Source organism: Sciurus vulgaris (assembly GCF_902686455.1).
Source record: "Sciurus vulgaris genome assembly, chromosome: 6".
NCBI classification, from domain to species: Eukaryota; Metazoa; Chordata; class Mammalia; order Rodentia; family Sciuridae; genus Sciurus; species Sciurus vulgaris.
In genome coordinates, this window is record NC_136466.1 from 23,215,359 (window position 1) to 23,236,825 (window position 21,467).

General features: G+C 40.4%; 1 protein-coding gene and 1 pseudogene across 6 annotated transcripts in view; one reads left to right on the forward strand and one right to left on the reverse strand.

Annotated features, from left to right (window-relative positions):
• The window catches only part of SGCD (sarcoglycan delta), a 629,843-nt gene that overhangs the window by 19,322 nt on the left and 589,054 nt on the right, over window positions 1-21,467 (reverse strand). The window lies entirely within an intron of this gene.
• LOC306664503 (protein FAM32A-like) lies at window positions 15,714-17,870 on the forward strand (annotated as a pseudogene). The gene has a single exon. The product of its transcript is annotated as a protein FAM32A-like (transcript).

Sequence of the window (21,467 nt, forward strand, 5' to 3'; positions counted from 1 at the left end):
CTTAACACCTTGAGTCTCTAGTGGATTTTCTTTTTCATCCAGTGGTCCAAATTTACTATTCCTGATTTATGTGCATTTGTTACATGTCCTGATTCTGTGTTCTGCAAGGCTCCTGATCCTCCAAGGTTATTGTTCATGCAATCAATGCGTTACTGTCTGTCTATGTATTGACCACTTTCTTTCCTCGTTCCTTCTGTCGTCTTAGGTTTTTTTTCTTTTCCTCCCATCTTCTTTAACATCAAGATAATCCTTAATGTTTTCTTGTACTGAGGGTCTTCTGGGGTAAGTTCTTAATTTTGTTTTTATGGAATACATCTGTAATTGGCTCTCCTTTGTGAAAGATTTTGACTGAATTCAACTCCACATGGACTTAATGTGGGTATAAACGGCCAGTATGAGCATGAACTTGAAACTAAAATACAAATACAGAGAATAGAGTTTGCAAATTGTCTACCCACGTGTGGTTCTCAACGTAAGTATCTACCTGCTCTCAGGACTTGTAGCTCTTCCTCTTTACTCTGCTTCTCGTAACTGTGATTAAGAAGTCAGCTGTCAGTCTAACTTCAATTCTGAACTTCTATTGAGTTCTTTTCTCTCCTGCTTTTCATCATGAGGGGCTGCAGTGTTATACATGTAGATTTCATTTCATTTTCTCAACTTGTTTTTTTTTTTTATCTGTCTACATTTGTGCATCTGTGTCTTTCATCACTTCTGGCCACACTCAGCTGATATGCCTTTGAAATTCTTTTTCTCTCTCTCCACATTCCATAACTTGCATTAGATATTCTCATTCTGGTATTTCGGGTATTCTGCCTCTTTCTTTTTGGGGAGTTCAGATACATTTCCACATTGATTCACTTTTTTAGTTTTCAGATCCATTGAGGTTTGCCTTCTTGAGATTTTATTTTCATTTCTAGAAACTTTGGTTTCATTGTCTAACTTATTAGTCAGTTTTAGATTCCGTCACTTTCTGCTTTTTCATTCTTTTGTTCCTTCACGTGTCATAAGCGTACTCATTTTACATCCTCTCATTCCCACACTGAAGTCTTGGAGGGCCTAACCTGGCTGCCTTGGCTCCCTGCTTTTGCTCACAGTGCCTGCTTTTCTGAGTGTTTGGTTCTTCTTACTGTGAGTTTGTATTTCTTGTGACTTTACCTTGCTGAAATTATTTGAAATCTGCACTCAAGTTCATTTTCTCTAGAGAGGGTGTGTGTTTATGTCCATCAATCCTGTACTGCCTTCAGCTTGAGTTCATTGTAAACTGATCTAGTTGCTGAAGGTCAGGCCCACCAGGTAAGATGAATTCAAAGCTACAAAATAGATTTAGGCCCAGTTTGAAGTGACCAAGTCCTACAGAAAGTTTTTGTCTTTCCCTCCCTCTCAGTGCTGAGGTTCAGGATAGCAGATTTCCCTGGTGGTCCCTGGGTAGAAGGGTCAGGGTGGAGAAGACTAGGAAAGTTGGATTTTTCTTGGGGGGTTTGGAACTCTCTCCACCAGTTTCATCTGTGAGATCTCTTAATGGACACACGACTTCCATGGGCCCTGAGATGAATTTAGTTCCCATGGTCAAGAAGACCGAAATTAAATGTCATCAAGTTTAACAAAAGCTAAAAAGTTAAAGTTGGCCTCAATACTCAGTTGACTTCTGTGGGTTCCCATGCTTCTTTAGTCTTTGGACACTGGTATAAAAGCCTAGCTAGTTTCCAGCCATTAATGCATTTAAAACATTTCTAAGATATATGTTATCAGGCATTTTTCCTTATTTTCATTGGGTAGGCTGGTCAGAGTAATTAAGCTACTCCAGTACTGCATGCACTAGGGGTCTAGGTTCCTGGTTTATTCTGATAAGTGGAAGATGATACATAATGGGGGTAGGGGGTAAGAGAAGAATAGAGGATTTTTGGATTATGTAGAGGGAAGTGAGAGGGGGGAGGGGGTGGGGCTATGAAAGATGGTAGACTGAGACAGACATCATTGCCCTATGTACATGTATGATTACATGAATGGTGTGAATTTACCTTATGCACAACCATAGAAATGAAAAGTTGTACCCCATTTGTGTACCATGAATCAAAATGCAGTCTGTAAAAATAAAAAAATCGATAAAATTTTTTTCAAGTGAGAAGTAGGCATTTTGTAATGAAACCACCTCATCTTGAAAGACTGGCACTTGTTCTTTTTGAGTTTTTTAAACCATGGGTATGCCAACATTCTGAGAACCATACCTAACCTAAGAGTTACCAATTTTCTTGAAAACTTTATTGATTAGTGCTCAACTAAAGGACGACAACCTCTATCAGTGAGATCTGTTCTAGTGTGTTATAAGAATTTGACCTTTCATGACTGGGGGAGCTGATTTAATAGGCTGTAGAAGGCCATCGTCTTGGTGTCTGATGCAGGAGCCTGAAATCAGAGGAGGAAGTCAGGAAGGAAAAATGGATATGAAGTGGATCAGTGAGGAAGAAGGGGTCCCTAGAATAATCTTCCAGCACCTCTAAGTGTCTGATTTAGGGGAGAAAACACTGATATCTTTCTCCCTGAAGCTATGCATGCACCTGGCCCAAGAGTTGGAGAATTTGAAGGGGGACCAATGGAGCCTCTTATGAGAGCTAAACCTGGCTGCTGCCCTTTGCTGACAAAGTGAGCCAGTGAGTGATTTGTAATAGTGGATGGTGCTCTGGGCCAACCTTTCAGTACAAGAGGCATATGGTAGTTCCTTCACTCCCATTTTCCAAACCAAGTCAGGCAGGGAAGGAGTTCCAGGGCTGGGATTCCAGCTTAGATAAGTCAGTACACTACATATCTCCCCAGCACGTCACCCCTGTTTTAAAGTCTGCTTTGATTAGAACACAGTACTCAGTGGAACACACTTCAACTCGCGTTACAGAAACTGCTGGAAATAAGCACCTGAGAATAGTAAGAAGAAACAGACTTTTCTAATTAGACAGATTCAATTTTTAAGTCAAACAAAGGGTTACTTTGAAACTCAAGATCCTTTAATGTACAGTAGGTATTTAAATTTTATAAATGAAGCTAATGAGTTTGTAAAGAGTTAAATTAAAAAAAAAAAAAGTTTTGCAGAATATCCCAGGGTTCTGCTCTAAAAGTTTAAAAATGGACTGGGTAGCTTCCCTTGAAGATGATTTCTCTGAGAAAGTCAGCAGTATTCTGTCCTTTAGATCAGGACCATCATGAGATTTGCCTTCATAAAAGGCAACTCTGACCATCATATACTATCCTTTTGAATCAGCCCTCCTTTCCCAGGTAGAGATCACTGATTTATTTAACACTTACTAAACCAGGCCTAAGGTGACATGGAAAACTCACCGTAGGCCTGGTTTAATAAACCACTCTATATTCTAGACTGGCAGAGATTTAATAGGTTTTGAATAGAATTTGTTCATTGATTTGGTCAACAGACATTTATTGAATTCCTAGTATCACACAGAATGCTGAGGTTATAGTTATAAAAACAAGACACACCTGATCCTTGCCCTAGTCAGTTTACTTGCTAATGAGAATGAGATGGATTAAGTGGCTGTTTGTTTATGGTGGTAAGGAGTCCTTAACAGAGAAGCTCAGAACCTTGTAGGAACCCATAACTGTGGACCAGGTAGCAGGAGTTGGCCTCTGGGAAAGCTTATGCTGATAACTGAAGGTGGGAAGGAGTTAGCTTCAGGAGGGATGAGAGTTTCAAGCAGAGGGACCAGCACACTGTCTGAAAACTTTAAGGAGAAAGATAAATTTGTGGGTTAAAAGAAATTCAAAGAAGGTAGGATGTGGTATTAATAAGAGGTAGGAGGTAAGTGAGACATGATGAAAGAATATGGTGAGACAATAAAAGATTTATATGGACCCATGTCAAGGGAAGCAAAAAAGAGGTCATGTGATCTGACTTCCATGTTGCAAAGATTAATGGTTAGTAGTTAGTTTGTATGTCAACTTGACTAGACTATGGAGTGCCTAGATATTTGGCCAAATATTCTGGGTGTGTCTGTGAGGATGTTTCTGAATGAGATCAATTTCTGGATGTGTGGGCTGAGTAAAGCATGTTGTCCTTAATGCACATGTACTTCACTAGGATAGAAAAGGCTGAGTAAGAGGGAATTATGCATGCTTCACTACCCAGGACGTCAGTTTTCTGCCCTCAGACTGTGACTTTTGTCCTCTGATCTCCTGGTTCTCAGACTCAGACCCAGACTTCAGCACCAGTTTTCTGGCTCTCCTGCTCACAGACAGCAAATCGCAGGACTTTTCAGCTTCCATAATTGTGTGAGCCAGTTCCTCATAGAAATTCTCTATATCTGCTATCATTTCTGCTTTTCTGACTACTAGTTATTCTCTCTACAAAGTGAAGAATGCAAAAGAGTGGGCAAGAAGACCTACAGAGTCACTAGTCGAGTCTGTCAATAGACAGGTAAGGGAAAGATGGGGATTTGGATTTGATGATGATAGAATGAATCAAAGATTTTTCCAGTGTTTTGGATTTTGTAACTGGTAGGTAGTAGGTTCAGACACTGAGAAAAGAGTATAAAGCAGAATTCTTTTTTTTTAAGGAATATTATATATATATTATATCATATATATGATACATATATGTACATACATGTTTTTAATGGTGATAATGGTATGTTTTCATTTATATTTTAATTAAATTATTTTTTTATTTTTTACAGACTGTATTTTGATTCATTGTAAAGGAGAATTCTTACAGGGTATAAGGCTATAAAATTACGAGTTCAGTTTCAGATATGGTGACATTTAAGAGATATTAATCGGACATAAAGGGCTAGAGGAGGAAATAAAGTGGTACATTTGATTGTGGTTAGTGGTGAATTAATGCTATTGTGTATATAAAACCTTAAAAGAAAAACCTCCAAAAACTTGAGGTTCTGGTGGAGTGCCAGCTGTCTATTTTTGGCTGGTAAGAATATGAAAGTGCACTCTGGTTGTGTTGCTATTTCACGGTGTAGATTGCGTTCAGGCAGCATGAAGATTTCCCTTGAAATCAGTTCTCATTCTACAACAGAAAGCAGGCAACATCACGACCAGAGCTCCAAAGGGCTCGGCTTCTGTTTGTCACCCTTTGACACAGCTTCCCAGCTCTTTTTTGAATTATGTAGTCTTTGGCCTGGGAAACAGGACAAGTGGAAAATGGGTCATGTCTGCTATGTTTATGAAGCTCTGAGATGTTTCTCTATCAAGTCATCTTTGGCTGCTACAGTTCTGTGTTCATTTCTACCTTTTCCTTCTCTGCTCAAATGCTGTTTGAAGTACCTGTGAAACACTGTCAGCAACTGCATCCCTTTCCCTCTTGGTTAAACTTGGAAGTCTCATGAATCAAAAACCCCACAAAACTTTAAATGCTATCGCAAGGCCTGTTTTTAAAACTCCGAGAATAATTTATTTGCTGTTGGCATTATCAGTTTGTTCTCTCTGTCTCAGGCTCATTTTTTGTTGAAATTGTTTTTGTTGAAACAGTGATTACTTATCCAGATTTCTCGTTTTCATTTCCTTCATCATAAGCATCTACATTAATCACTTCCAAGCCTAGACAAGTTTTTAGATCATATTTTGCTCCCATCCTCAGAGAATGGAGACAATGGCTTTTGTTACTTTGGGGAGTGACCTTCAGAACATCATAAAAATCAAGGAATGCATGGGATAACTTAAATGGAAGACAGTTAGCTCCGGACTTTCCTAAGAAACAGCAGATTCATACCAATATCTAGGATGACTCTTTAAGTTATGTGTGAAGAGAAAAAATAATCACAGCAAGTTATTAAAAGGTGAAGAATTTAGAACAAGCTGTAAAGTTAGTGTAGTTTTGATCAATCAAAGTAGCTGAAGTTAAGGAATTCTCAGATTAGCTGGGAAATTTCAATACAATCACAAGGAAGCTTTTGGATCTTAGGTCATGCCTCACACAAATTAAATCAGAATTCTGGGACACGTATATTTTTAAAATCTCTCTATAGAGAGACACATACTAACACTGACATATACTACACAGACCTATGTGTGTGATCTTGGACTTTAATATGAATTTAATGACTTTAATATGAATTTAATATGAGATCTTGGGACTTTAATATGAATTCCTACCTTTCCACTGATATGAATAGCATATTATGGTATCACTTCTGGGGGTCAAGTAACCCATGTTGCAACCATAGTAGCTGAGTTAACATGCAGGATGCAGTCTGAGAAATGTGTCAATAAGCAGTTTTGTTATATAAACATCATATTCCTATGCAAATCTAGATAGTATAGGCCATCCACTCAGCATACCCCCTTATCAAGGTAAACATGAGATTTATGAGGACAAAGCTTAACATGGCATACCATTTTACAGTAGACATTTTTCCATTAGTAGGAAATAGAAAGTATAGCATAGTAAAATGCATAAACCAATAAGTCATTTATTATCAAGTATTATGTACTGGACACAATTATATACACTTTGATACGAAAGTAACAAGGCCTGTTGACAGTATCACCTCTACAGACACATGTGTAAGGCATTGAGCTATGAAGGCTCCAAGGTCACTAGGCAACAGGAACGTTTTAGCTTCACTATAACCTTATGGGCCCATGACTCTATATGTGGTGCATGTTGGTACCAGATAAAGTGATCTGCAGTGCCTCCTCCAGAGGCCCACTGGCTTTCTGTGTTGCCAACCTAAGGAGATTGTGCATATATGACTTTAGCTCTATTCTACAGCCCTCATGTGGATCTACTCAATGGCTATGAAGATGAATAGAAAATCTGGACCATTACCCAGGCACCAGGGACCACAGCACTGGTTTGGACCATTACTCTGCCAGAGGACCAGAAAAGTGTGCAGGACCTTAATCTCACCTCACTTGTATCAAATGATGACCATTATACTGATCTTGATCTTTTTGTGGCAGGAGATGACTTGATGACTTAAATAAATAACTTAAACTTTAAGAAAAAAAAAAAAAAAAGACTTTAGCAAATCAGTGGGATCCTTTATTCAAACGTACATATTTTATTTATAGCAACTTTTAAATATTTCTCAATTCTTCTTGGATTTGAAGTTCACTAGCTCTTATGGAATCTTTAAGAGCTTTCAAGTTCAATTGTGATTTCAAGAAAAGTGCTTAAAAAGTACTCCCATGTTTTATTTGTACTGTTTAACAAACACTGAAGAGACCCAGCAGCTCTTTTGAGGAAACTGATTTTTATCAGTGTAAAGGGTAATTTTAAGAGCATGGTATTGGCTATCATCATGTTAAAGTCTGTGCCACTTGGTTTTCAGTTTGAAAATTAATAATGTTCGCCACTTTATTTTCTTGTATTACTTGTTTCTCATCCTGTATATTTGAATAAGACTTGCTCAGGCTGATCTGAAAGAACTTGGAGGCCTAGGGCTTTCAAATAAAAGTCTGTTGTCAAGCTCCTGCAACTGTAGCACTGATGTAGCAGATTCTACAACACACACTGTGCACACTGAGCATTTCTCAGGGGCAGTAGTCTGTCTGGATTCACTATCAGCCCCATTTGGTGAGAGGAGCCACTGCAATCTAAAGAGTTTACTGTTTAACATTGTGGCCAAAACACACTTGCCAGAGAGCTTGTAGCTTAAATGCAGTTCTCCTGACTCCTAGCCAGTATGTTCTATAATATTCTTTGTTTCTGTTTAATAGAAAGCCGTTTTATATTTTGGGTAGGGTGTTTGTTCTTCCTGTGATCTACTATGTCATCTGGAACTTCCATAGGTAAATACATCCAATTTTTAAAATGTAAGCATCTTGGTTTTTCTGAAGTGTTCCCTTCCCGGCCTGCAGAGGGTCTCCAACAGATCCTACAGCAAGCAGGCTCCAGTGGTCCTGCAGCAGAGAGTAGGCTCACCCTCTGTTCTTGATTTGTCTACTTCAAGTGTCACGGAAATGTCACCTCAGAGGCTATTGTCCCTGACCACCCTTCTAACACTGACATTTCTTCATGGCTCTGGGCACAATGTGTAACCCTGTGTCTGTTCACTTGTTTCCTTCTCTCATCCTCTAGAATAAGGTCTATAGGGTGGTAATTCTGCTAGATTCATGCCCAGTCTCAAGGATGTTGCCTAGTGTTCAATGAATCTTCTCGGGGTTGAGTTGCTGTCTCGCTTAGAACTCATTATCTAGCATTGAATATGATGCTTTTATGTCCCAAGCAAGGTCCAGGGCCAAAAAAATCATGTTCCTTCCCTTTACTGTCTTCGTACAATTTTCAACAATTTGTGATCAATTTTGATTATTTTCGAGTCACATTAGCATTGTCTCATACTGAACTTGGACCAAAAATGAAAGCTGCAGCCAGGGCCATATTTTGCCAGGCTGCCTTTTAGGGTTTCCAGGAGTGCAGAGGTTTCTCCTTTTAGATGCCTTAGATTCTCTATTCTCCCTTCAGAGGGAATATAAGATACTGCTTTAAAGACAGAGCTTCAGACTCAGGGTGAGCCCAAGCACCTCTGTACATGCGATGTTTCAGTTTGGAGAAGTTGTACATCTTCCTGAGTCTGAGCTGTTTCTCGTGCTCATGAGGGGATGACAGTCTTCCTTGCAGGACTGTCAGGAAGTGGAGTGTGGAGATGCAGGCAAAGCCTTCCTTAGGACCATGGTACATAGCTGGGGCAATCAGTGACAGGTGTCTTTATTGTTTCCATTCAGATCACCATGCTTCATTCTCCCTCCTAATCTGATTAGCATTGATAATTTTTTTTGTTTCTATTGCTAGTCCCCCCTCTGGTTCAACATTTTGTGGTCCACGACAAGCATCCTGTTGTAGATTGTGCCCACCTGACAGACTTTTCAAAGAGGTTTAGTGCAGAGAACCATTTTAACCTTAAAATATTCAAAGGCAAGTGGCCCAAGAAGTCCGTTTTTCCTTCATGCTTTGTTTCTGGCTATTAAAAGATTTATTAAAACTTTGAGGACTTCGAGGTAAAATATCAACAGATTCCCTGTGGAATTTGTCAATGACCCTTTCAGTTCTGATCACAAATACTAAACCTTAGTGGTTTAACATGGTCTTGAATTGTTATAAGAAACAGAAGTTGTAGCAAGTCAAGCAAGTCATGTCTCTCAAAACTGGAGGTTTCCAAGGTGATTGCACATGAAACTACTGACATTATAACTGCAGTTTCTGGAGAAACTCTGTAGTCCTCCCTGTACCTTGCCATCCCCAAATCATTATAGTCTCCATACTTATTCTAATGTGGGACAGAAACCAAATAATGGATTTGAATATCACAGCAAAGATGCACATTTCCACATCCACAGCTTTCTTTAGAGTGCTGCTTTTCCAGTTTTCCCAGTAGGAACACATAATGATCTGTGCAACTAATCTGACTCCAGGTATAACACAGAGCTAGACCACCAATGATTGTACTTAGGAATTAAAATGAAGAATCTGACAGATCCTTTCTGGATGTCTTATTTAAATGAAATCTCTAGCTTTAATCAGAATTGTAAGTCCATTGACCCTGTGGGATAGTATTGTCAGAGCAGAAGAAACACCAGACTAGAAGTCTGGAGTGGATTCTTGTCACCAGATTTGCCACTAACTTGACATGTGGCCACTGAGACCCACTTTTCTTCATCCTGTGAAAGCTGGACTAGCATTTGAAAGGGTGCCTCTCTCAGCTCTAAAACACAACTCACATTTATCATCAGCATACATGTTTCGGAAGATTGATAAGATCTGTCATGCTTATGGTATAAGGAAAAAGTCTTGCATTGAGTCAAGTGGTCATAATGAACTCTGTTCACCCACTACGCTAATGCTCAAGAAACATCCTCGTCACCCACTTAGACATGGTACAGGGATCCCTGCTTGCAGGGACCAAAACAGGTGAGCTTTGCAATCCTGAGAAGGCTAAAAATGCAAATTACTATCTCATATGCAAATAATTATACTTCTAGTTTAATTTTGTAAAAGGCATTTAATAAATTACAGCTTACAATTATTATAAACATACTAAGTAAAACAATTCTAGAAGAAAGTCCTTATACCACTATTAAATCATCATTCTCATTTTAGAGATGGTGAAAGTGAAGCTTGGGGATGTTGAGTGTCAGATTACACAGAGTGTGGCCAGCAGGAAATTGGAGGTTCTAACCACAGCTCTAAGGAACCCACAGTTTCAGTGCTACTCTAAAACTGTTTCTATTTACTGATAATGAGATACAGACTGAGGTTAAGGGTTCGGGGGGACAAAGCAAATTATCTTTTAAAACTTCTGATTAATACTTTTTTATTCTCTTTAGTTTTACATGACAATAGAATGTATTTTGACATATTATACATTCATGAAATATAATTTCCCATTCCTGTGGTTGTACATGAGTTACACTGGTTGTATATTCATGTAAGAACACAGGAAAGTTATATCCGGTTCATTCTACTGTCTTTCCTATTTCCATCCTCCCTCCCTTCCCTTCAATCTTCTTTCTCCAATCCAAAGTACTTCTATTCTACCCTCCCCACCCTTATTGTGTGTTAGCATCTCCGCATATGGGACAGAACATTCAGCCTTTGGTTTTTTTCAGTTTGGCTTATTTCACTTAGCATGATGGTTTCTAGTTCCATCCATTTACTGGTAAATGACATAATTTCATTCTTCCTAATGGATAATATTCCACTGTGTATATGTACCACATTTTCTTTGTCCATTCATTTGTTGAAGGGCTCCTAGATTGGTTTCATAGCTTAGCTATTGTGAATTGAGCTGCTATGAATGTTGATGTGGCCAAGTCACTGTAGTAAACTGATTTTAAGTACTTTGGGTATATGCTGAGGAGTGGGATAACTGGGTCAAATGGTGGTTCCATTCCAAGTTTTCTGAGGAATCGCCATTCTGCTTTCCATAATGGTTGCACCAATTTGCAGTCCCACCAGCAATGTATGACTGCACCCTTTTCTCCACATCTTTACCAACATTTATTGTTACTTGATATTCTTGATAATTCTGAATGGAATGAGATGAAATCTCAGTGTAGTTTTAATTTGCATTTCCCTAATTGCTAGAGATGTTGAAACTTTTTTCATGTAATCGTTGTCTGGTCATATTTCTTCTTCTCCGAAGTGTCCATTCAGTTTGGGCAAAAGCAAATTATAACTGAATAAAACTTAGGGTGTACTTATCTGTGTTGTAAAAGATATTTTGGTAAATATGAATGCATCCATTTAAAATGAAAGTAAGTGGTTCTATTAGATATTAATTGTAAAACCTCTAGTTATTGGTCCAACCATGGAAAAAAATGTTCAGTAACTACCAGCCTTCATAATGTGAACTTTCGTGTGGTCCATTTCCAGATGCTTCATCAGTGAAGGGCGTGGGAACTGAAATGGAATTGAAAGCAATATGGACTGCTGGTTCTGGCCTTGGGCTCAGTGTGATTACCTGTAGGATTAAATGAAAACCTGTGGCTGAATGTTTGGAATGTGTCTACTGGACACTAAGCATCACCTAATGCTCTCAGACCTTCACACGGTCCAGGGAGTTCTCAGCTTATCCTACACAGAACATGGTGGAATTCCTAATTGGATAGATGGGACCCAGGTAAACAGGACTACCTGGCTCCAAGATAGCCTTCCCAAAACTCCATCTGGAATCACCAGCTACCATAGAGCGTTAATACCTTCCTGTGGGGGTCTGGGCAAAGACTCACTAAAAGGCCAACATTTCCTTGAAGCCTCTTGGATTCAACCTAAAAATGTTATACAAATTTGGTGTTCTTCCACATAAAATATCCCTATTTCATGGAAAAACAATGACTTAATTTATCACTTAAATTATTTGATTTCCACTCTTTGGACAAAATCCCCTCCAGGAAGATGTGTCAAGATTATCCTATGGTTTACTATGACCTAATTCAAGAAGAAAAGAACTGCAATAAAGCAGAGTAAGAAAACACAGAAGGCGGGGTCTGAAATTCATCCCAGTAGAATGAGTTTAATTAGTAAATATGATTTTGGAAAAGTGCTCACCATCTCTGAACCTCAACTTTATTCATCTATAAAATAAAGTTAAGGAGGACTCTAATAGTCTTTTTAAATGTATATTTATGTCGTGCTTAGCACAGGTCTGGACTATTATTGAGAAAGCAGGCAGAATAAAAGCTTTCCAACACAGCATGACTGTTGGGGGTGGAAAGTTATTTAACTCATTTCTCTCCGGCTGTTGTTCTGACGTTTCAACGCTCATTATGCCAGAGCATGATTTCATTTCAATTGTGGATGACCTTTTAGGATTTATGTTCTTTGTCTCAGTTTGTTGAAGAACTGGGAGAAATGGCTTTCATCCACATAGTAACTCACAGAGTAGCAAAACAATGGACAGAATGTTCAGCCTGTGTTAACTTAAGGGCCTTTGAGGGGTCAGGGAAGTTGGCTGGAACTAGAATAGCACGTGCTTCACTGTTTTCATGTGCTTGCTAAATTTATTACACTACAAATGGAAATGGTGAAAGAGATGCTTGTACACACCACCCTTGCTTTTATAATGAGGTTTCTGTGAAAGCTGACTCTAGAATGCAGGATGTCTCTCAAAAGATCAGGGCAGCTACACTGATGATATTCATGATGTATCATCATGATGTATTCATGATGATATTCATTGAGTACTTTATCTCAGGAATTATTGAAATACTTTGTGTTAATCACCCCACTTCATGCTTATCAAAACACCAAGAGACATGACCTATCACATTTCTATTTTGTCAGACTGAATCACCTCACAGTGTGGCCTTACTACCTCTAAAGTCTTTGCTCTAACGTATGAAGGATGCAGAGTAGGCAAACATGAATCATGGGATTGACAAAGGCATGTGGCCATGAGAAGGAGGTCATGTCCTCAAAGGACACCTTATAGTGTAAAAACATGATCTTCTTTACTCAGAGGCACAAGTTAAGTAAAATCTTCCCAGAGAAATGTGAAGATGATATATGGTATGTCCTATATTTTTATGTAAGGCAAATTCTTTACACAGTGCAGATATCTCTGCTAACAATAATGTTTATCAAGATTATTTATTATGGGGCATTAAAATAAATCTTTTTTTTTTCAATTACTTTCTAATGAAATGTACCAATTACCTTTTGAATGGTGACATATGGCTGCAATCTATTCTAGTGGGAATAAATCTTGTTTATACAAGGTTTCACAGACTTACTCCTGAACTGCATTAATTACTGATATAAACAAAGATAGAAGATTATTATCACATTTATCGATAAATCCTCAACCTCACAGCAATAGAGTTCTCTGGGTTAGACAACATTAATCATCAGGTAATTTCCAACAGTTATGGTGCAAATCTGTTATAACAGGGACGTTTTTGCAACCCAGCTGATTCTGGAGTGTGTTTATTAATGTGGATGGATCCTGGGATAATGGGGGAAAAGTCACATGGGTTCTTGTGCACAGTGAAGTGGAAAAACTAATGCTTGTAAGCAACTGTTTACTACCTACTGGCTGAGAGGGGAGTAATAATCATAGGAAAATGTCAATCAATATTTCAAATAGCCTGATCTGGGGGCTGTTGATGAAGAACCGAGTTTCCACCAGGGCCAGTTGTGTAGAGTGCTCCCTCTTACAGTAACTTCCCTGAACAGAGCTATTTTAAGCTAAGGAACTGGGAGGGGATGCAGAAGGAAGCCACTATTACTATGCAGATGCCAGTTTTGGAGCCAAGGAGAAGCTGTTGAGCAAGGTATTGAGACCACTTCCTTTCTCATCTGTGCTACCATTGGTTTCAAAAAGACTCAGATTGTCATGAAGCCATTCTCCCTTGTTTCTGATTGTCTTCTCTTGTGAGCATAAAAGAAATGCTGAATGTCAGATACAGCTGTCTCTCCTTTTCTTCAGGGGATGTGTTCAAAACCCAAAGTAGATGTCTAAAACCACAGACAGAGCAGAACTATATATATATAGTTTTGTCCTATACTATAATAAATACCTGAATTCCTGGTGGGAATGCAAAATGGTGCAACCATGATGGAAAACAGTATGAGATTCCTCAGAAAACTTGCAATGGAACCACCATTTGACCCAGCTATTCCACTCCTTGGTTTATATCCAAAGGACTTAAAATCAGCATATTACAGTGATGCAACCACATCAATGTTTACAGCAGCTTAGCTCACAATAGCTAGATTGTGGAACCAACCTACGTGCCCTTCAACAGATGAATGGATAAAGAAAATGTAGTATATACACACAATGGAATATTACTCAGCTTTAAAGAAGAACGAAATTATGGTATTTGCTGATAAATGGATGGAATGGATGCTAAGTGAAATAAGCCAATCCCCAAAAAACCAAAGGCCAAACGTTTTCCCTGATATGTGGATGCTAATTCACAATAAAGCGGGTGGGAGCTAGGGAAGAATAGAGTTACTTTAGAGTAGGTGGAGGGGAAGGGGTATGGGGGTAGGAAAGATAGAGTAAAACAGACATTATTACCTCATGTATATGTATGACTGCTGTAATCCTACAATATGTATAATCAGGAAAATGAGAACTTACACTCTATGTATGATCTATCAAAATGTATAAATGCATTCTACTATCATGTACAACTAATTAGAACAAATAAAACAATAAAAAAGTACCTGACTTCCTCATTGAAATATGTTTTCAACCATGAATACCTACCTGAATCTGAAGCTAAAGGGAGCTACTTTATATCAAAGCATGCCAGGCATAATTCTAAATATTCAGAGGTGTTGGTTACTTTGTTGTTTATGGAGCCTAACAATTTAGCATTTATAGGAAAAAAAGGAAATTTTTTACCTGTTCTTATTTCCTCAAACTACCTTCTAAACATTGAAAGGTAGCTTCTGTAAAGAGTGGAAAGTGATTTATCAAGGGAAATACCATTCACTGTCTACCTTCCCTGTTTATCACTGGTAGGCAATGTGCATATCATCTTATTTAATTCATGACTTAATATGTTATTCCCACTTTATATATGGTAAAGCAGGAAAAAAAGGATTTACTTTATGGAACACAGGTAAAATAGTAGAGAACACTATTCTGGTGTTTTACCAACTTCTGAATCCTTGTCACATTGAGTCATTTTAAGAACCTAAGTGTCATTGAGTCCTATGTATCTTAAAGAATAAACCAAAAAACAGTATCTACTTATCCACATTCTAATATGTTTGTTTTTAACCCAGATTGATCAAATATTGAACGGCCCCTTGACAAAGATTCTGTGCTTTACCAAACTGCATCCAGGTTCCTGAATCCCCCCAGGCCCCTCTGTGGCCCTCCTGGTGAAAGCCTGTTTGAGCAAGAAGTCCTCATCTTCCTTATTCAATCGGGTCCACCATCCCCCAGAGGGTTTCTGTCTTCAGAAGGAGCCCTGTTGGCTGGGTTTAATTAGGCTCTCCCTCCGTCCTGATCTCCTCCTAATTTTCCATCCACTGTCACCCACCCTGCTCTCTGGCATCAGCACCTGCTTCCCCATGCTTTATTTGGGGCTCAGCTCCATCTCTCCCTCACCTCAAAATCCTATCCCGTAGGGCTGGGGTTGTGGCTCAGTGGTAGAGCCCTTGCCTAGCATGTGTGAGGCACTGGGTTCAATTCTCAGTACCACATATAAATAAATAAAATAAAGGTCAACAACTAAAAAAATATTAACAATGACAAAAATCCTATCTTGGCAGTCTATCCACCCAACAGCAAGAGGGAGTCATGGAGGCCTTTGAACACGTCCAGCGGGGCCCCTAAAGCTGCAAGGCTTGAACAAGTGGAAGGAGAAAAAGAAGGACAAAGACAAGGCGAAACTTCTAGAAGCGATGGGAACAAGCAGAAAGAACCAAGAGTAGAGGCAGCACTGCTGGACAAGTGGACACTGGCCCAGGTGGCCTTCGAGAAGATGCAGGAGATGTGGCAAATGGAGAGGATCCTGCGGAAAGCATCTAAAACCCACAAGCCAGGAGTGCAGGACTTCAGCAGGCACCTGGACACACTCACAGAGCCCTACAATAGCCCCAAATGTAGCTGGACCAAGTAGCATCCTGGCCCTGGCTGTGGAAAGCACCGAGGGAGAGTAGAAGGCAAAGTCAGGATTGTGTTCGGTTGCTTTGGCATTTTCTGGAAACATGCTTTTACACACACCCAGGCCTCTTCTGCTGCGATGGTACTTTTCAACACTGTATTCCCACAGTCTGGAACTTGATTAAAATATGACTGTACGCTTAGTCTTTTTTTTTTTGGTACAACATTGAAGGTAACCCTTTTTAGTTTAAATTGGAAAGTTCTGGATTTATTCAGAGGCTAAACTCAGAATCACTGTATGAGTGCCATGTTATAAAGTTTTTAAGTCGCAGCTGACACTCTGAGACCAGCCAGCTATCATCACCTGCACGAGATGGACTCCAGAGGAAAAGACGCTAGAACCAGCCTGGCCTGCAACCTGCAGACCCCACCAGACCCTGCACAGGCTGCTCTGGCTTGGGACTTCCATCCAGGCACTGGGGGAGCCATGTGCAGCTCTGTGGGCTTCAGAATGCCTCCTTGGTCACCTGTTCAGTGATGCCATGCAGCCTGGGTAGCAGAGCAGCCACCGAAGGCAAGGATGGAACTTGAACATATGCCTTGTCCCCTTCTAAGCCAGTGGCCTATTTTCAGTCCCTCTTCCCAATAATCTCTTTCCAGACCCATCTCACGGGTACTGCCATGGCAGACCTTGCTAACGGATCACGGCTTTCTCTGTAACGGGATCCAGGCACTGTCTGCCTCACAGCCCTCCCAGAGCTCCGGTGTGTGGACTCAGAGCTGGCACATCACCCGTAGCCTCTTTGGCATTCCTAGCCTGAGGACTCTCATGGGGGGCAGACCAGGGCAGAGCCCCAATACAGAGAGATGGGTGCAGTGGAGCAGCGGGGCCCAGGTACGAAGGTTGAAGAGCTTGAGTCTTGGAGGGTCTGCGTGCAGCACAGGAGGATCAAATGGCAACATGACAACTACAGAATAAAGAAAAACCAACTATTAAAAACATCCTGTCTTGATGATCCTAAAGTCTGACTTAATCTTTGATACCATTCTGTAGATATTTCTTGAGGCTGGTCTATGTATTCGCATCATGCTACGTGTAGAGAATATATATGATTTAAGTCTAATACTATCCCCAATTTTGTACGTGAAGAAACAGACTCAGAGGTTAAATAATTTGCACATTCACACAGCTAGGTGTGACAGGTTGACATATTTGGCTCCATGGAAATGTTATGGGCCAGGCTATATGGGCAATGACTAAATAGACTCCATGTTACCCTGAGACTCCATGTTATGTAGGAAATGCTTCTCCCATGGGAACACCCTACCTCTGCACCCATCAATAGTTGCTCAACATGACTTATTTGGCAATACAAAATGATGAAATGGCAGTTCTTGTATAATGAAAAATTGTTCTTTTGATTCCTAGTTTTCCTAAACAATGTACCATGTTAATGATGATGTAAACAGTGATAGTCTAGATGTTAGTAACTATTCTTTAATTTGTACCTAAGTAAGGTCATTTTGACCCACTTCCCCCTCTGCTAATGATTTCAGATCCCATGATGTTTGTAATTTTAAATCATAGCAACAGGCACTTATGATTGAGGTACTGATTTATGGTATAAAAACCCATGCAACCCTATGGTGAAGGCTGTTCTCCCAATAGCTATTTTTGGGGCATTGTGTGAGTTAGTCAGCCAGGCAGCTTAATAAAGACTCTCAAATTTGGACTTCTCAGTGGTGATCGGTCCGTTCTTAAGTTGCGCCCCGTAACACTAGGAAGATGCAAAATTGAGATTCAGAATCAATTGCTCTTGCTCTACAGTGTTCATTACACTGCTTTTCCTGGGAAAGAGAAACCTGTACAATGACAACTGAAATATGGCAGAAAACAATTATCCTAAGACAATTAGGATGGGGTGGAGGAGCTGAGCTGTGGAGGAGGAACTTAACACAATTTCTAAAGGAGATAGTAATAGATCTGATGAGGAGAGCTGGGCTCTAGGAAGAGTGAGGCTAAAGGCTTTGTTGTGTCGGGTAGAGGTGAGAATAGGCCGTTGGGAGCTTGTGCGCCTGGGAATGTGCGGTCTTTCCTCTGAAGGGCATTAAACCGGGAGTGACTTGGCTGGACCTCAGGGCACAGAAGATATTACAGGGGCTGACCGACAAGAAGCAGTCATATTTGAAGGTTAAAGCAGAGAGAGATGGCATCCAGATATACGTCTCGATGTGGCTATTTATTAAGCTTGACCTCACAGAACAAGGAGCAGGAGGAGGGTGGAACTCAGGGGCTGGGTTGCAGACATGTGATGTAATACTCCCAGGAGAGATGGCCACACAAATGCAGTACTCTTAGGGTGTGAGGCTCATTACCTTTGAAACTATTGCAATGGGCAAGGCCTCTGAGGAAAATAAGCATATGAATATATCTAAAATCTTTCATGGATTTTCAGAATTTTAAAATTTTAGCCATCTTCAAGATGGGTTACATGACGATAAGTACTTAGACACAAAACACGATCAAATGGTGACATAAATACAGTGGAAAAGTATAAAATCTTGGGAGAGGACGGGAATTTGAGACATCAAATCTCAATATCCAGTACTGGAAAGTGACAGAAAATACAGTTGACAGAAAGCATAAGATTAATAATTAACCAAGGAGAAATATGGACATACAAATTAATAACCATCAAGATAATTAAGAGTTGTTGATTATAAAGCAAAAAGCTCTTTTTTCTTTTTCTTCAAAGATCGGAAGACCATTAATTATGTTGGAAAGCAGACATGTGAGCCAATTTGTCACTCCTGCCTGTGCCTTTGCTTAGAAATTTTGTTCTGCTGAGTAGGCAGCAGGCTGTGGGAATGCTCCCTGGACTGAGATGCTTAGACTTGGACCCATAGATTCTTTCTCTGGGGAAAGAAGGCAAGCCTAGCCAATGTCTGTTGACCACTCTGGTCAGGACGGGGTGGCCCTTCTGTTTTCCTATGACAGAATAGGAAACATCACATACAGATGACACCCATTTCCCCTTGATAAGCCCAGCCCATCAGGCCCAGCTACCTATGGAAATTTATTTATTCATAACCAATTTGTCCAGTAGTACGCTGGCTTTAATCAGACACCCATGTGACCTGAAAACCATGGGTTAATGAAGTGCAGAGCCTCAGAGTAGGGGGGCTTTGGCCCAGCCTTCCTTTCATAAGTAACACCTTGTGACAGCACTTCCAATACACAGCATACCTTGTCCCAGATCGATCCTCCCGAGATGGTCTGAGTCACCATTCCAGGCGACTCCGTAGAACTCCGTGCTCATATTGTTCACTGCCACCTCCTGGTTGTGTTTCATCTTAGTTGTCCAGACTCAACGAGTCTCTTACAGCACTTCCTATCTCAGAGTGTGGCATTGCCACCCTCACCACCTAGGATTCACTTCCGATAGGGCACAAGTCGTGCAGGGCACTGGGTAAAGGGCTTGTAAAAATGCACTCTGGCCTGTCAGTGTTAGAGAAGGACACATCTCAGCAAAGCACAAAGAGATTTCAAGCTGGGGTGTGTTTCAGGAGAGAGATTGCTCCAGTCTCTCCAGAACATCCCAGAAGATGTGCTTGAATGATGACTGAGATTCTGTTTAGAGTGAGGCCTGTCAGTTTATAGAAAGACCTAAAGGAGGACGTAACAAATATTTGTCATCCCTAAATAGATCCTTCTGCAACTTCAAGAATCACATATTTACAAACAACAACATGACTTTAGAAAACCAGTTCACCAGGAGTAACATCCAATTATGATGTATTCCTCTGCAACAGTTCTGTCTTGCCCCCATTTCCAGAAGTTTATAATAGTGGGTCAGCATCCTTCACGAAGGCCATATTCAGTTCTGGAGCAAGGCTAGCTCTTGTCATGGGTAGTAGGATCTCTCCCATGTTAGATAACTGACAGGTGTATGTGGCAGGCCCAGCCAGAAATTCCTAAAGTCATCATGCTTTCCCTTGCTTCCCAGACCCAAATCACCATGCTAATTGGTGTCCTCTTGTTTCCACATTCTTTGTTATTACCCTGGCCCCAGTCACCAGTATCATGCCTCTGTACCGTTGCCATGGTATCTATCTTAACCATGATCCTGTCTGATCCATCTCTTCCTTGCATCAGGAGTGATCTCTTTTAAATATAAATTTGATCATACTGAATGAGTGCTCACCCACTGGCTTGGAACCCTTCAGTGGATTCTGACTGCTCACAGGTAAATGTGGCAAATCTTAAGCTGGCCCACAAAACCAACCAGGGCTTGGATTCCCTGGACCTCTCAAACTTCATGTCTGACCATGCTCTTCCACTCTGCCCACCCTCCCGTCTTCACCCATGCCAAGTGCCTCCGCCATCATTGTGCTGCTCCCCGGCCAGGGCTATGGTTCCTCTAGAGGCCAGCTCTAACACCACTTCATCAGCTGAGGGTTTCGTCCTCATCTGGACTCACATATTCCTCCCGTTACATGCTCTCAGCATTACAAAGCTTCTCTTCATAGCATTAGTATCTTTCCATTTTACATATGCTCATGGGATTGCCTAATTCATTTCTCCTCCTCACTAAAATATTAGCTACTCAAAGAAAGAGACTTTTTTTTTTTCTGATTATTATGTTCACTGTTCTATCCCACTGTCAAGATGGTTCTGGAAGCTTTTCAAGTCTACACTATGCATTGAATGAGTCAGTGAGAGAATTGAATGCTCATGGTTGAAACCCTAGCACCGAGCTTAAGGATTAGGACCTGCAAAAAAGACCCAGAGGAACCCGACTGAGACTACAGCTCAGTGGAAGGAAGGATTGTGAGTGACGCCCCCCAACCCCCGCCATCTTACTTCTCGGTCTGAGGTAATCATGCTTCTCTCTCCCTTTCATTCCCTGTAGCAGTCTGAGAAGATTTATCATTTAAACATAAAATTTCACTCATCTCCAGCCTTGCCATCAGATTTGATAGTGCTGATACTGAAGAAACTGCTTTTTATTTGTGCTGGGGATTGAACCCAGAGGTGCTTAACTACTAAGCCACATCCCCAGCCATCTTTTATATTTTATTTAGAGACAGGGTCTCACCGAGTTGCTCAGGGCTTCATTAAAAGGAGCTCTTAATCCTCTCAAGGCAAAAGACTTTTTGGAACCCGACTCCAATTTCTTTCTTCAATGTTTAATTTACTAGCTGGCAAAGACTTCGCCAAATGCAGACATGTTTTTTATTCAGAGGGTGACTAGACATTTAGCAGGCAAGACAGAAGGAAGAAGGATGTTCCCCACAAAAAGGGGACAGATGTGTTTGCTCTCTGGGGTTCCAGAGGAAAGACTGGAAGTGAAAGGGAGAGATTTGGTTTGTCATAACATAGAGTATTCCACAGGTAGGGTAGTTGCCTGGTCCTTTGTGTAGTGCGAATGGCTGGTTGTCAGGGAA